Source organism: Eleutherodactylus coqui, chromosome 1 (assembly GCF_035609145.1).
Source record: "Eleutherodactylus coqui strain aEleCoq1 chromosome 1, aEleCoq1.hap1, whole genome shotgun sequence".
Classification (NCBI taxonomy): domain Eukaryota; kingdom Metazoa; phylum Chordata; class Amphibia; order Anura; family Eleutherodactylidae; genus Eleutherodactylus; species Eleutherodactylus coqui.
The window spans coordinates 526,976,977-526,990,071 of record NC_089837.1 but is presented as its reverse complement, the minus strand read 5'-3'; the positions used below and the strand labels follow the sequence as shown (position 1 = coordinate 526,990,071).

General features: G+C 49.6%; 1 long non-coding RNA gene across 1 annotated transcript in view; it reads right to left on the bottom strand.

Annotated features, from left to right (window-relative positions):
• LOC136615129 (uncharacterized) overlaps positions 1 to 9,377 on the bottom strand; it is a 170,199-nt gene extending 160,822 nt beyond the window's left edge. The window contains exon 1 of the long non-coding RNA XR_010790976.1: positions 9,301 to 9,377. This is a non-coding gene — a long non-coding RNA (uncharacterized lncRNA). The remainder of the gene's footprint in view (positions 1 to 9,300) is intronic.
• Positions 9,378 to 13,095: the final 3,718 nt, after the last annotated feature.

Sequence of the window (13,095 nt, the reverse complement as noted above, 5' to 3'; positions counted from 1 at the left end):
CCTGCAGCAACTGCACTAGCGGTATGAGAGGATGGTCACATGTTATGGATAGCCTGCAGCAACTGCACTAGCGGTATAAGGGAATGCTCCCATGTCATGAATTCCCTGCAGCAGCTGCACTAGCGGTATAAGGGAACGCTCACATGTTATGGATTCCCTGCAGCAGCTGTACTAGCGGTATAAAGGGACACTCACATGTTATGGATTCCCTGCAGCAGCTGCACTAGCGGTATGAGAGGATGGTCACATGTTATGGATAGCCTGCAGCAACTGCACTAGCGGTATGAGAGGATGGTCACATGTTATGGATAGCCTGCAGCAACTGCACTAGCGGTATAAGGGAATGCTCCCATGTCATGAATTCCCTGCAGCAGCTGCACTAGCGGTATAAGGGAACGCTCACATGTTATGGATTCCCTGCAGCAGCTGTACTAGTATTATAAGGGGATGCTCACATGTAATGGATTCCCTGCAGCAGCTGCACTAGCGGTATGAGAGGATGGTCACATGTTATGGATAGCCTGCAGCAACTGCACTAGCGGTATGAGAGGATGGTCACATGTTATGGATAGCCTGCAGCAACTGCACTAGCGGTATAAGGGAATGCTCCCATGTCATGAATTCCCTGCAGTAGCTGCACTAGCGGTATAAGGGAACGCTCACATGTTATGGATTCCCTGCAGCAGCTGTACTAGTATTATAAGGGGATGCTCACATGTTATGGATTCCCTGCAGCAGCTGCACTAGCGGTATAAGGGGACGCTCACATGTTATGGATTCCCTGCAGCAGCTGCACTAGCAGTATAAGGGGACGCTCACATGTTATGGTTTCCCTGTAGCAGCTGTACTAGTGGTATAAGGGGATGCTCACATGTCATGGATTCCCTGCTGCAGCTGCACTAGCAGTATAAGGGGACGCTCACATGTTATGGATTCCCTGTAGCAGCTGTACTAGTGGTATAAGGGGATGCTCACATGTTATGGATTCCCTGTAGCAGCTGTACTAGTGGTATAAGGGGATGCTCACATGTTATGGATTCCCTGCAGCAGCTGTACTAGCGGTATAAGGGGATGCTCACATGTTATGGATTCCCTGCAGCAGCTGCACCAGCGGCTTAAGGGGACGCTCACATGTTACAGATTCCCTGCAGCAGCTGCACTAGTGGTATAAGGGGATGCTCACATGTTATGGATTCCCCCACAGCACATGTAGTAGTAGTGTAAGGGGATGCTCACATGGTATGCATTCCCTGCAGCAACTGCACTAGCGGTATAAGGGGATGCTCACATGTTATGGATTCCCTGTAGCAGCTGTACTAGTGGTATAAGGGGATGCTCACATGTTATGGATTCCCTGCAGCAGCTGTACTAGCGGTATAAGGGGATGCTCACATGTTACAGATTCCCTGCAGCAGCTGCACTAGTGGTATAAGGGGATGCTCACATGTTATGGATTCCCCCACAGCACATGTAGTAGTAGTGTAAGGGGATGCTCACATGGTATGCATTCCCTGCAGCAGCTGCACTAGCGGTATAAGGGGATGCTCACATGTTATGGATTTCCTGCAGCAGCTGCACTAGCTGTATAGGGGGACGCTCACATGTTATATTCCTACTGCAGCTGCTGCAGGGAATCCATAACATGCGAGCGCATGCATGTCCATTTTTTTCATGCTCCAGAAATTTTTAAATTCACTTTTATTGACCATCTGCGGGTATTTAACTACCTGCGGGTGTCTAATGCATCCCTATGGGGTGCGGGTCCGCGTGCGGGAAAAACGCTCTGGATTTTAATTCTTAATTTGCCCGTGGACATGAGGCCTTAAGGTTCTGTATTGAGGTGCAGAAAAGGAGAAATCATAAGAAGACTCAAATTAGCCCTCCAGGAAACTTGTGGGTCCGCTGCTTCTGCATGAACACGTGCTGCTTTGCAGACCGAGGGCAGCGGCTCTGTCAGTCCCCCAAGGGCCCGGCCTTCGAGAAGGTTAGTAAGGCCCATTATAAAGTTCAAAGTGGTCTCCATTTCGCATGTTATATTCTGAAGGCCATTGTTGGAATTTGGGAAGAGACCCCTAGATGGGAGCCAGTGGGGAGCGGAAGGTGTAATCATGTACCGCTGTGGGGATTTACAAGCCGCTGTAAGTAATTGTGCGCCGCTGTATATGTTATTTGGCCCCTGAATGTTTCAGTTATTAGTAATTAGTTTTGTCTGCAGCCCTGCATGGGGAATGCATCCAAGCCGAGCTCAGGCTCCTCCCCCTCTATGGTTCCTGTATCGGCCGGGGTCGGCCCCCTCTTGGACATAGCCTGGTTGTCATGGAAACGTTGTCTTTTACATTCCACCAGCAGGTTTTCACAACCGGCTGAGATACGCTAGCATCTGAGCTGTCTCACCCTTCCCTCCCCTCGCCAGCTCTCTGCCTCTCTCCTCCCCTCCGGCTGTTTGCAATGGGAGAAGGTGGAGCTAAGCTACGGTCCCATCCCACCCCTTCCCATTGCTGGCTGCGGACAAATGGTGGGGAGGAGGTGGGAGCTTAGCCCTGCCCCGCCCCTCCCATTGCAAACAGCCGGAGGGGAGGAGAGAGGCAGGGAGCCTGCGAGGGGAAGGGAAGGGGGAGACAGCTCAGATGCTGGCGTGTACCGGCCGGCCGTAAAAACACTGGCAGAGATACGGTCGTGGGAATAAGCCTTTAGCCAGTAGAGCCGAGTGTAATTGTCAGTAAGGGCCAAGAGTCATCTTGTAGGTATGAGACCTTCTAATGGCAACAAGAAGAGCTGATGTTCCAGGGAGCTCTCAGATCTACTGAGGATTCTGCATCAGGTATAATAGGATAAATCTGAAGAAGTCTGTATATATATGTATGTGTGTGTGTGTGTATATATATATATATATATATATATATATATATATATATATATATATATATATATATATATATATATATATATGTGTGTATATACACACACATACATATATATATATATATATATATACAGACTTTTTCAGATTTATCCTATCATACCTGATGAAGAATCCTCAGTAGATCTGAGAGCTCCCTGGAACATCAGCTCTTCTGGTTGCCATTAGAAGGTCTCATATCTACAAGATGACTTTGTTTCTTAAAAACCCATGTGGACCACATATTATACATATAGTGCTGAGGTGCCACCTAGTGGTCAAGATACAGAGAGCTGTAAAGCAACCAGCATTCAGCCTCCTCTCTCACTAATTCCCAGCTGTAGGGCAGCAGCTGATAGTCCGTGTACACTGTGTGCTTCCATATTGAGATCACCACCAGTCACCTTCTACCAGCAGGGGGCGCTGCACCAATGTAACTCCAGCTGTGAGAGTAATCATACAATAAGAGGTTCTGCAGCTTCCTAGCAGACCTCCGCTCACATTTATCATTGGGGTTTCTCCTTTTTCAGCACATTTTCCTCCACTCTCCTGTCTTATCTGCTGTGCAGCATATTTATTAACCATTTGCGCCATATATGCGAGTCTCATTACTGTGGGCGTGGCTTACTGACTGTCCACGATTTTCAAAATTTTTTTTAAATAAAAGCTCCTTCTTAGGGCTACCTGTGACCGTGTGCATTTTACAGGTTGTCTGATGGGAGTTGTAGTCCATCACTATTGCACTTAGGCCTGTTTGTGGCCTTCCTGACTATTTTTTTCTGCCTGGAGTTTGCCTTACTATACCGCTCTCAGCGACAAAGACTACGCACATAATTCCAAGATTATTTACACCGGCCTGTGTCTGCAGTGAATTTGACGCTCAGCGTACGGCCAACACAGGTACTTATAGAGGGAAAGTGATATACACAGTATGTAGCCTGTCTTCTTTTTCCAAAAAAACCCAAAAAGCTCCTTCGTTGGGCTACTTCTGACCGTCTGCATATTACTGGGTGCCTGCTGGGAGTTTTGGTGCATCACTATTGCATTGCTAGGCCTGTTTGCGGCCTTCCTTCCATTTTTTTCTGCCTGGAGTTAGCGTTACGATTCCGCTCTCTGCGAGAAAGTGTACATATAATTCCATAACTATTTACAGCGGTCTGTGTCTGCTCTATTCGTAATCCACCATGCTGAGGGGTAGGGGCAGGGGTCGAGGACGCGGGCGAGGATGCGGAGTTCCAAGTAAGGGTGTCGGCACAGGCCGAGTTCCTGGTCCAGGTGTATCCCAGCCGGCTGCTGCGGGATTAGGAGAGAGGCAAGTTTCTGGGGTCCCCAGCTTCATATCACAATTTATGGGTCCACATGGTAGACCTTTATTACAAACAGAGCAGTGTGAGCAGGTCCTGTTGTGGATGGCAGAAAATGCATCCAGCAATGTATCGGGCACCCAGTCTTCTACGCAGTCCACTGCTGAAACTCTGAATCCTCTGGCTGCTGCTCCTCCTTCCTCACAGCCTATACTGCTGCTACAAAAATGGTACGGGGGTCTGCATATGCTTCTGCTGCATAAATGTTACAGGGGTCTGCTAATACTGCTGCTACATAAATGTTACAGTGGTCTGTGTATACTGCTGCTAGAGAAATGTTACAGTGGTCTGTGTATACTGCTGCTAGAGAAAGGTTACAGGGGTCTGCCTATACTGCTGCTGCAAAAATGGTACTGGGGTCTGCATATGCTTCTGCTACAGAAATGTTACAGGGGTCTGCTGATACTGCTGCTACATAAATGTTACAGGGGTCTGCTGATACTGCTGCTACAGAAATGTTACAGTGGTCTGTGTATACTGCTGCTAGAGAAATGTTACTGGGGTCTGCCTATACTTCCACTACAGAAATGGTACTGGGGTCTGCCTATACTGCAGCTACAAAAAATGTTACAGGGGTCTGCCTATACTGCTGCTACAGAAATGTTCCTGGGGTCTGTTTATACCTTTGCTACGGGAATGTTACAGCTGTCTGTCTATACTATGGGTGCACTAAGTCTTCCCATCGCGGTGTTTTACCTATGTGGCACAAATAATACAGTGACTGACTAGGCCAGAATTGCTGGCCGAGGCCAAGTTGCTTGGCGGGGCGAAACTCTCCCACGATTGGGCACTCCGATTTCTTCCTGTGTTATACCATCTTTGTGCACTTACAGCATAGGCTAGGCCAAGGAACTCAAAGACTGCCCCTTCCAGTGTTGAGCTATCTATGTTGCGACACATGGCTTTCCCATTGCTATGTAACTCAGGGCACCTTGGGTCACAAAAGTGGAGGCTTGGAACCAAGCCTGACCCTGGGCCCGCTAACGTGCTTCCCACACAGACTATAGCAGGTCCTGGTCATGGTGTCTTGGGCTTGTAATGCCACCTCCTCCTTCTAATTGGGGTCAGGGGATCAGCACTGGGCATCATGTATCTTCTCCCGTGTTACCACAGTTATCTGAGACACAGGTTTGGGCCAAAGAAGAGGAGCGTTACTGCATTGATGAGACCTTCACAGCTGTACTATCATCTGAGTCCGCTCTATGCCCACGATTGCTGAGGGTGTGTGCTGAGGCCTATGTACTCGGCACAGTGAAAGTCTGGCATGTTTGGGCACTATCATTTCTTCATGTTTATTACTGTCTTTGGGTTCCTTCGGCTTGCCTATGCTGTGGGTGCACAAAGACTTCCCATAGTGGTGATTTACCTGTCCGGCACAAAGTCACTGACTGACTTGGGTAGGGTGCATAGTGCAGATGGCTTTCCCCTTGCGGTGTCGATAAAGCTATCCAACACCTAGACAGAATGAATACTGTGTGGGCACATGGACTTCCCATTGCTGTCAGTCGCGACACCTTGGGTTTCACAAGGTGTTTGCTTGGACCAAGCCTGGCCAAGGGCCCGCTCACATACTTCCCACACAGGCTACATCGGGCCCTGGTCATGGTTTCTTGGCCTTGTAAGGCCACCTCCTCCTCCTGCTTGGGGTCAGGGGATCAGCAATGTGCATCATGAATTTTCTCTTGTGTTACCACAGTTATCTGAGAAACTTGTTTGAGCCAAAGGAGAGTAACTGCATTAATGAGACCTTCACTGCTGTACTAGCATCGGAGTCCGCTCTATGCCTGCGATTGCTAAGGGTGTGGGCAGAGGCCTATGGCCTCGGCGCACTTTATATCTGCTAAGTTTGGGCACTCTGATTCCTCCATATTTAATGCTGTCTTTGGGTTCCTTCGGCTCACCTACGCTGTGGGTATACACAGACTTCCCATAGCGGTGATTTCCCTGTCCTGCACAAAGTCACTGACTGACTTGGGTAGGGTGCATAGTGCAGATAGCTTTCCCCTTGTGGTGTCGCTAGAGCTATCCAACACCTAGACAGAATGAATATTGTGTGGGCACATGGACTGCCCATTGCTATGTCAGTCGCAGCACCTTGGGTCTCACAAGGTATTTACTGGGACCAGGCCTGGCCAAGGGCCCGCTCACATCCTTTCAATACAGGCTACAGCAGGTCGTGGTCATGGTTTCTTGGCCTTGTAAGGCCACCTCCTCCTCCTGCTTGGGGTCAGGTGATCAGCAATGCGCATCATGTATTTTCTCTTGTGTTACCACAGTTATCTGAGAAACTTGTTTGGGCCAAAGGAGAGGAGCGTAGCTGCATTAATGTTACTGGGGTCTGCCTGTACTTCAGCTGCAGAAATGTTACAGGGGTCTGCCTATACTTCAGCTGCAGAAATGTTACCGGGGTCTGCCTATACTGCTGCTACACAAATGTTACTGGGGTCTGCCTATACTGTTACTACTGAAATGTTACTGGGGTCTGCCTATACTGCTGCTACACAAATGTTACTGGGGTCTGCCTATACTGTTACTACTGAAATGTTACTGGGGTCTGCCTATACTGTTACTACTGAAATGTTACTAGGGTCTGTCTATACTGTTACTACTGAAATGTTACTGGGGTCTGCCTATACTGTTACTACTGAAATGTTACTAGGGTCTGTCTATACTGTTACTACTGAAATGTTACCGGGGTCTGCCTATACTGCTGCTACACAAATGTTACTGGGGTCTGCCTATACTGTTACTACTGAAATGTTACTGGGGTCTGCCTATAGTGTTACTACTGAAATGTTACTAGGGTCTGTCTATACTGTTACTACTGAAATGTTACTGGGGTCTCCCTAGACTTCTGCAACATAACTGTTACTGGGGTCTGCTTATACCTTTGCTACAGGATTATTACAGGGGTCTGTGCATACTATGGGTGCACTAAGTTTTCCCATCGCGGTGTTCTACCTTTCTGGCCCCCAAAAAAACACTGACTGACTAGGGCATGGAGTATGGGTGGAGGCCAAATGTATTTTCTCTCACGTTACCACAGCTATCCGGGGCACTGCAATGGGATTTCTTTATATACCTTCTCTGGGTTCCTGGGACCCACCCTTGCTGTGGGTGCACACAGACTTCTCATAGCGGAGTTGTACCTGCCTGGCACTTTAAAAAAAACCCAGACTGACTCGGGCATGGAGTGTGGGCCGAAGCCAACATGTATTTTCTCTCACGTTACCACAGCTATCCGGGGCATTGCAATGGGACAAACAAGAGGAGCGATACAGCGCTAATGAGACGTTCACAGCTACGCTAGCATCGGAGTCCGCTCTATGCCCGCGATTGCTGAGGGTTTGTGCAGAGGCTTATGTCCTGGGCGCAGTGAAAGTCTGCCATGTTTGGGCACTCTGATATGTTTATGTGTACTGTCTTTAAGTTCCTTGGGCCCACCCATGCTGCACACAGACTTCCCATAGAGGTGTTTTACCTGTCTGTCCTCAAAACACTGACAGACTCGGGTAGGGTGCAGAGGGCAGATGGTTTACCCCTTGTGTTGTCGATGAGGTATCCGACACCCAAACAGAATGAGTAGTGTGTGGGCACATGGAGTCCCCATTGCTATGTCAGTTGCAGCACCTTGGGCCACACAAGGTGTTTGCTGGGACCGAGCCTGGCCAAGGGCCCGCTCACATCGTTTCAGCACAGGTTACAGCGGGTCCTGGTCCTGGTTTCTTGGCCTTGTAAGGCCACCTCCTCCTCCTGCTTGGGGTCAGGGGGTCAGCAATGCGCATCATGTATTTTCTCTCGTGTTACCACCGTTATCTGAGAAACTCGTTTGGGCCACAGCAGAGGAGCGTCACAGCATTAATGAGACCTTCACAGGTGTACTAGCATCGGAGTCCGCTTCCTGCCTACGATTGCTGAAGCTGTTGGCCGAGGCCTATGTCCCGGGGGAACTGCAACGGCGCCAGGTTGAGGAAGTGTGGTGCTTAGCTAAGGTGTGCCTTGCTAATGAGGGTTTGTCCGAAGTAAAAATTGTTGGGGGGGGGGGGGCACTCTTGCCGCTATTGTGGCTTAATAGTGGGACCTGAGAACATGAGATGCAGCCCAGCATGTTGCCCCTCGCCTGCCCTATCCATTTTTGTGTCGTTCCCATCACTTTCGTACATTTTGAAGATTTGCACAAATGAAAACCTTAGCGAGCATCAGCGCTATACAAAAATGCTCGAGTCGCCCATTGACTTCAATGGGGTTCGTTACTCGAACCCTCGAGCATCGCAGGAAGTTCGACTGGAGCAACGAGCACCCGAGCATTTGGGGGCTCGCTCATCTCTAGCAGAGAGATTTGTGCTGCTGATGTGTTTATATCAGAGAGTATTGTATAGACCGATACAATGTAACAACCCCTCAGACATGCGTGGTATATACTGCTGTATATACATGTCTCGTATCAGTGAGCACGTATGTATATGTCCATATGTCTGATCTGTGCTGGTGCCAGCCACTCTTCCACTACCCATAGGGGGCATCATCCACCTTTACACAGACCCCGACTAACCTACAAATTAGGGGGTCAGAGATATCCCACCTGACATACCAGAAGTGGGTGGTTGGTGACAGTCAAACAACTGGGACCCCCACTAATCAAGGAGCTCCTAGTCCCTATCCTCTGTAGAGAGGTGGCTTCCCGTGTAGAACTGTTTCTCTGTCTCCCAATTATCCTATTTATCTCCCTGTGTCAGTCTTCACTGCAGTTCTAGCATTCCTTGTATTTTCTCAATCCTCTCGCTCTGCCTGCATGATTGTCCATTATCAGTAGTATTCCAGCTGCTCCCCAGCTATTTGACCCCCACTAGTACATCCCTCAGTTATCCTGTGTCAGTATGTACTACATTCTAGCATTCTCTTCATGATCCAGGAAGACCAGAGAGATCTGTAATGAGTGTATTATATAGGGATCTCCAGCTGGAGTAGCATCTCATTATGTGCCAGTGATGTATAGTAACATCATAGTAACCTATGGGGGGCGCCAGTGACACTTACCGAGGCTCCAGGTGGCAGCAAGGAGGAGCAGGAGACACAGGCTGAGACGTCTCATGATGGGCTCAGTCCTTCTCTTCTTCTGATGGCAGCGTTATATGCCTTCACCTGGATGCTACACCTCAATATATACTATTGGGGGGGGGGGACTCATCACTCAGGAAGAGCCGACCCCTCCCAGCAGAGGTGTAACTATAGGAGGTGCAGAGGAAGCATCACACCTGGGCTCAGCTGCCTGAAGGGGGCGCTCTGACATACGAGAAGACAATAGTATATTTAATGGCTCCTGGTAGGTGAGCACTATGCAATTTTAAGTCTTTCCTATCAGAAATCCAAGTGATTTTCCCACAAATTGCAGCGCCCTCGCAGGCTGTACAGGTGCGATATTGGGCAGAGTTACTTGGACTGATATCGCACTCGCATTTGTGATGCATCCATAGAAAGAGGGCTGCAGTGTAAAGACCAGTAAGATGGTAGAGGGGAGGAGGAAATAAATAGTCTGGTACAGGGGGGGTGAATATTGTAGGGTGTAGGGGGGTAGAGAGGGCGGGGTACAGGGTGTAGGGGGCTAGAGAGGGCAGGGTGCAGTGGGTACAGGCTGCAGGGGGGCTTGGTGAATATTGTAAGGTGTAGGGGGGTAGAGAGGGCAGGATACAGGGGGTGAATATTGTAGGGTGTAGGGGGGTAGAGAGGGTGGGGTACAGGGTGTAGGGGGCTAGAGAGGGCAGGGTGCAGGGGAGGCAGGGTGAATATTGTAGGGTGTAGAGAGGGCAGGGTGCAGGGGGTACAGGCTGCAGGGGGGCTTGGTGAATATTGTAAGGTGTAGGGGCTACAGGGTGCAGAGGGGCATTGAAGGAGTGTCAGAGTTAGGCTGGTGTCACATGACCGGTTTGTATTGTGGATTCCACGATCGGCGCCCGCATGGTCTTTCCGCTGTCAGACGCAGGCATTGAGAGCCATGCACTTTTGAATTTTCCTTCACACTCCTGGATATGGACTGCGAATTCTGAGAGCAGAAGAAAAATACAGCCTGCTCTATGTTACCACGGAATCCGTCAATGTAGGCGTCCGATCCGCAGCCCATATGTAATTAACATTGTGTGAGGGCTGTGGGTATCCGTGTCAATGCTAAGAGACAGTGCGGGAAATGGAGGCAAGAAAATAAAGCTGCGGCCTCCATGGTTATGCGCAGTCATTAAGGTGCCGTACGCAGGGTCACCGGCCGGGCTCACTGCCGCCATCTACTGTGGGCTTCCTGCATGCAGAATCCAATCGGGTCGTATGAGCCTGTCCTAAGGCAAGCAAAACTGAAAGCAGGCCCTGATCACATGACAGTGATGTCATCACAGGTCCTGAAGCATAAAACCTGCAGAGCCTGACAGCAGCCGTGTGCTCACAGGACCTGTGATGATGTCACCATCATGTGATCGGTCACCACGCTGAGCTGCATGTAGTAGAGCTGTGTGTGTGTGTCACATGTCTGTATTAGAGGTGTCTGTGTGACATATGTGTAGTAGAGCTGTGTGTGTGTGACATGTGTGTAGTAGAGGTGTCTCTGTGACATGTGTGTACTAGAGGTGTCTGTGTGACATACGTGTAGTAGAGCTGTGTGTGACGTGTGTAGTAGAGCTGTGTGTGTGTGACATGCGTGTGTTTTCCCTGTGTGTGGACTACTTTATTCCATCATTAAGATTCACCATAGAGGACGGAGCAGTGATGTCACGTGTGACCAAAGAGTGAAGGTAATGCACAGATGGCTTTCCTTGTGTTCTTCCCCAGCAGTAACTTGGTCGGGTCCCAAGCTACCCCCAAGGGAGGAGATGGTAGAGCCCCGTGACAAGGCCTCATCTACCCCGCTGTCTTCTTGGCTGCGGGCCCGCTCTTCGGACACTGTACTGGGACGACGGGAGAGGAGACGGAGGGTCCTATCTAGGCTGAAGGAGAGGTGACGGGGACAGAGGCTGCTGAGAAAGACCTGATGGTCCATATGCATACAGCGTCCTGACTTTTCACATCCGTGTGTGCAATGCTCTTTTGCTAATAAAGGAGAAGTTCCTGCTCTGGCCTTGGGTGTGTCTCTCCCTCCGGGAAGGAGCATGGTGAGTGCCACCACAAGTCAGCACTCTACACTCCCAGCTCACCACGTATGTCAGGTGTCCGGGGTCTCCCTATGGGACGCTGCAAATGAGATAGTATAGAAGAACAAAGATGAGTTTGGGCTTAGAGAAATACGTACGAGATACCTGGGCAATCATTAGACTGCAGGTCTTCGGGGTCAGTGTCTACTGGAGCTTTCAGCAACAGAGAAGGTCACTGATTTGGGGCTCTCATTATTACATACCTTATCCATCAGGTGTCTAATGAGAGTCATACCATAAATAAAGTATAAAGAACCAAAAGAAAAGAAAATCTGAGAAATGATCCTTTCTGAAAAAAACTGTGACTTTACACGCAGCTGGATAGACTATTATACGGCTGAGGGACTGAATAATCCAGCCCAACACTAAGTGCACAAACACAGGGGGGATGCAGGCAGCAATGTCCATATAAACTAATGAATGATTGAGAGTTCATTGGATAAACCACATTGTGTGCAGGTATAGAAGTGCAGAACCATAGGACTACAAGTGCAAGCCTAGTATAACAAGTAGGGTGAAACATGGCCTGACCTAAAGCCCCGATTCAGTGAGGGAACGGCATTTATATGATGTTTGTCCCACGAATGTGTATGTGGATCTGAGTGATTGAGAGAGCGATACACCATTATCCCTGAATCTCATAAAAATAACAGACATTCCGGGTCTGAAGCCATTTTATATACAAACTCTGCAAGAAATCAGAACAGTGAAAATACATAGATAATACCTAGAGATGAGCGAGTACTAAATGCTCGGGTGCTCGTGTCGAACTTTTCGTAATGCTTGAGAGCTCATTTCGAGTAACAAACCCATTGAAGTCAATGGGCGACTCGAGAATTTTTGTATGTGACCGATGCTCCACATGGGGGAGGTTGTGTGAAACACCTGAAAACATCAGAAAGTCATGGAAACACCACAGAAACAGATAGGGAAGGGCAGGGGCAGCATGCATGGCTGCATCTCAGGCTCCCAGGTCGCACTATTAAGCCAAATTGGGGGCAAGAGCCTGGCGGTCAGCCCCCCAGGCTGAGTAATTTGGCAATGTGCACGTTTAAAGCTTGTGCATGCAGGTGCGTGGCGGCATATTTCTGCTCTCGCTCCAACGCTTGTGTTAGGGACAGCTGGACGCTGCACTGAGAGACATTGCTGGATGGGGTGGAGGACAGTGGAGGTGAGGGTGTGGGTGCATGCCAGGAGGCGCTCGTGCCTGTGTCCTGAGAGGGTGTTTGGATCTGAGTGGCAGGTTAGGGCCCAGGGGAAGAGGCAGTGGTGTGACCTGGAAGCGGTGAACGGCCTTCGTCCCACCTTGTGGGGTGCTTGGCCCTGCTGCTGGTGGTGAGGCTGGTACTGGTGGCTCCCCGGCTGATCTTGCACACCACTGTTCGTCGGTTGTCGATGCTCTCACTAAAAAACATCCACACCTTTGAACACCTAGCCCTCTGCACGGAGGCTTGCCGCGAGGGGGTGCTTTGGGAAACAGTTGGTAGATTATTCGCTCTGGCCCTCTCTCTACCCCTGGACACCGCACTGCCTCTTCCAACCTGTCCTGCTGCTGCACTTGCCTCCCCCTCTGAAGACCTGTCCTCAGTAGGCTTAGCAAACCAGGTGGGGTCAGTCACCTCATCGTCCAGCAGCTCTTCCTCCGAATCCTCTGTGCGCT